We start from the raw sequence: 3,816 nt of genomic DNA, 5'->3' as shown, positions 1-3,816 counted from the left end.
CTAAGTGCCCAGACGTATTCTTGAATCCAACAGCATAACTGAAAGCAGGCTCATCTGAATTTCTCTTGTTGTTTTCTTGTAACTCACAACTCCGTTTCTCTTCCGATAAAACACCCTAAATTTTAGGACCAATCTCAAACCATCTCCTGCCCACACTCACCAGAAGACAGGAGGAAGAAGAGAAGTATCACACTTCCTTCTCCACTGACAGGCATCTTTCATGTGTCCTTCCGAACATGTGGCAGAGACTCAGCACCTGCATCAGAACAGACCTTCAGGTATAGAGTTCCAGAGGAAAAGAGAAAAAATATATAAGATCCAGGAATTCCACACATTTTTTAATCATAAAAAAATACTAGCTAGCGTTTCAGAGACTTGGAATTGAGAAAGAGTTGAAGTCAGCCGGAAGCGTTGCAGCACCGCTGCTTCTTTGCACATTTGCTTATCTTTAAATCAAGATCCATAGGTTTCAACTTCAACCCATGAGTGAGGCTTTATTCCTGACATATTCAATAACCTTCATGAACATCAGAGAAAACATTTACTTTCAGTGCCGGTCAGCTCTGTGTTGGGGCTCTCTGACTCCGCCCATATTTAAGGTTGCAGAGTTTGATCTTCCTCAGCCAGTGCCCCTATTTCTCCTCCCTTTCAGCAAGCCGGTGTCAACAAGCACAACAAAAAGGCAGCTCCTCGATGAGATGATGGACTCAGTGGCTGGAACAACGGGTTCAAATATAAGAAGTGTGAGGGTGACGCAGGACCAGGTGGTGTTCCGTTCTGTTGTACACAGGGTTTCTGTGAGTCAGAACCAACTCAACAGCACCGGGCCCGACAATGCGCCCTTTCCAGCCATGACTGCTAGAGCACGATTATCCACTCAGCCTTCCACGGTGAAGCAAATGTCCTGTGCTTCTGCTGTCCGGCGTGGAACACTCATTTGGCTCTTGAGCACTTCAAAGGTGGTTAGCAAGTGAACAGTTACATTTGTCATTACATGTAATTAAAATAATTTAAATTTAAAAGTTCCATGAGACACTGCAGGGACTACCAGATTGGACACCACAGTGTATGAGTTTGCAAAGGTATAGATCAAGTTAGGTATTTTCTGAGGGAATCTTGTATTAATTTGACCAGCTGTATTAATAATAAAATTGCTTCTTCTCTGCTCCTATTCTGTCTCCTTATACTAACCCATTTCTGAATCTTATCTTTCCATAGTTCTCTGCTTTATAAAGGGTGCCCGTCCTTCATAAAACGTAGTTCAACAGAGAAGTGGGCAAACATCCCTAAGAGACCTTGAGATTCACTTTTAAACCTTTGGTTTCTCTCCCCCCACCCCCGCCCCACTCTCAGAGGTTGCATTGCATTTCCACATTTTCTACATTACCTAATTAAAATCTAGCACATCAAGATAAATTTGGCCCCTTGCTCACTACCATGCAGCTGGAATAATTCCTAGTATCTTTCAATGATCTACTTCCCAGGGATTATCAATGTACCATTTGCCTCCGATGCCCCAGACTGCCTGATGATGGTAATCATCTGTGAAGTTCCTTAAACGTGATTTCCCTGCCCAGATCTGATTAATCCGAATCTGCAGTGGCAAATCTCTCTAGTGCAGTTTTATATTAAATCAGCTTTCCAGTTCTAAATCAAATGGACAGTCCTTTGTGGGAAGTCCTGGTTTATATGATATTGGTCATGAAAAAATCAAGTGGAAGGCTAGCCACACACATCCACAGATCCAAGTGCCCTGTAAGTAATGGGCTGAGCAGAAAAGTTTTGGTGGTGTTATACAGGAAATTGTCATTTTGTTGCAGAAGCAAAGAGAGTATTAAATGCCAACCTCTTCTTTGAGGCTTTGTAGGAAATGCCACAGAGCAGACCAGGGCATAGAGATTACCGTGCCCGGATTAGAGAGTCTACGAAGGAAGCCGCCACACTGGGCAGCCGTTCCTAGTTTTCTGTAGAGCAGGTAGCTAACTGTGCACATGACCTGTGAGTGCGTCTAAAGATGTAACAAGACAATGTCTGCTCTCAGCAGAGAAGAAGAACCCCTCAAAGCCTGTTACCTCCACAATTTCACCAATTGCCTTATGAGGATGAACGAGCAGTTTATATAAAAATCTTTGTTGTGGCCTGAACTGTGTCTCCTAAAAGAGATAATGAACTCACATCTCCCAGAATCTGGGAATGTAAACTTGTTTGGAAATAAGGGTGTTGGTTTGGCAGGGGTGGGTGGGGATGGGGGTGTTTGCATATGTAATCAAAGTAAAATTAGATCAGTATGGATTAGTGTGTGTTCTAAACCAATAACTAGGGTCCTTATAAGAACAGGAAATCTGGACGCGGAGACATACACAGACATGTGACAGCAACTGATGTGATGTCCTAAAGCCCAAGGACCACTAAGGATTGCTAGCAACCATCAGAAACTGCAAGAGTCGAGGAAGAAATTCTCAGAACTTTTGAAGAAATTCTAGTTGTAATAATATCTTGATTTTAGTCTTCCAGCGACCAGAATTGTGAGAGACAAAAAAGTAATAAGGTTATCTTGTTTTCCAGGTTGAAGCGTAATTCTTCTTCATAAACTTATTTATGGCTCTCAGTTCTTCAGGTGTCCTTGAAGCAATAATTTCTGTCAGTACTTAAGCTCCCATAAGAGTACGCTTCAGTTCACAGGTGCCGTAGAGCTTAGAGGGCTTCGTCAGTGCTACAATTAATTTTTCAAAATTTCCAGTCAGTTTTGATTTCAGGTCATCCAAAAGATCCCAGCCAAAACGCCTTTTAAAGACCTCGCTGATAGCCTGGCGCTGGGCATTAGTGCGGGATGAAAGCAGCATCAGGGTGGTCTCCTCATTGATACCCAGGCCTTCCATTGATTTTCAAAGGGTTTCTACATTGGCCCGCCCACGTCAGGATGCTACCAGAGGATGCTGGTGGTTCTCCTCCAGGCAGATTGAGGCCCTGATACTGGATTGGATGAAGCCCAAATCAAACAAGATGCTTAGGCTTTGTTTCAAGCAGTGGAACTCAAATGGGGGACTGATGAAGAAAAGTTTATCACCATCTTCGGAACTTGACGTGTATCTCATTTGAGAAGGGTGTTTGACCCGGCCACATCAGGATCTCAAATGGAGGAAGCCATTGACCGGGAGACTTCTGGAAATTTGGAGCAACTATTCGCTGTTCTAGTCTATTTGAAGTGTACCCGCCTACCTGGCAGACACCCTCTACCATGCCATGCAGGGAGCAGGGACCGCTGACCACACCCTCAGCACAGCTGTGGTTTCCAGGAGTGTGAGCCAGCTGTTTAACACAAGAATGGAGTTTAGGAAGAATTTGCCACCTCTCTGTATTCCATGATTAAGGGGAGACATCTGGGGACTGTAAGAAAGCACTCCTGATGCTCTGTGGAGGAGAAGGTGACCATTGTGCGGAGGCCCCTGCTCCAGGCCGGCCACCACGGCCACCACTTCTGCCAGCACATCCGGCTCCACTTTCTTATGCTGGTGCTTCACATGCCACCTTACTCGTACTAGCCTACAAATGACCCAAGCGTATGTGTTGTAGGTGAAAATATCTACACTTCAGTTGGGTCTTCAGTAGAGATCCCTCGATCTCTTTGACAGTTCTAGTACCAACATGTACTTAACTTTACTAAGTCTAGAGTCTGGGCCATTTGTATTTTACTTTAGGAGCCTAGACTGCTTTTAGGCATTTGTAAAACCTCACTTTTATTAACTGTGTTACCTTAACTGGAACCTTAGCCTTGAAATCTTGGGGGTTTTATTATCAAGTTTTCTTTTAAATTAA

General features: G+C 43.9%; 1 pseudogene; it reads left to right on the top strand.

Annotated features, from left to right (window-relative positions):
• The first annotated feature begins 236 nt into the window (after window positions 1–236).
• Window positions 237–3,553, top strand: LOC142422660 (annexin A5 pseudogene; annotated as a pseudogene).
• Window positions 3,554–3,816: the final 263 nt, after the last annotated feature.

The sequence above is a fragment of the Tenrec ecaudatus genome, chromosome 12 (assembly GCF_050624435.1).
Source record: "Tenrec ecaudatus isolate mTenEca1 chromosome 12, mTenEca1.hap1, whole genome shotgun sequence".
Taxonomy (NCBI): domain Eukaryota; kingdom Metazoa; phylum Chordata; class Mammalia; order Afrosoricida; family Tenrecidae; genus Tenrec; species Tenrec ecaudatus.
This window is presented reverse-complemented; position numbering and strand designations above follow the sequence as displayed.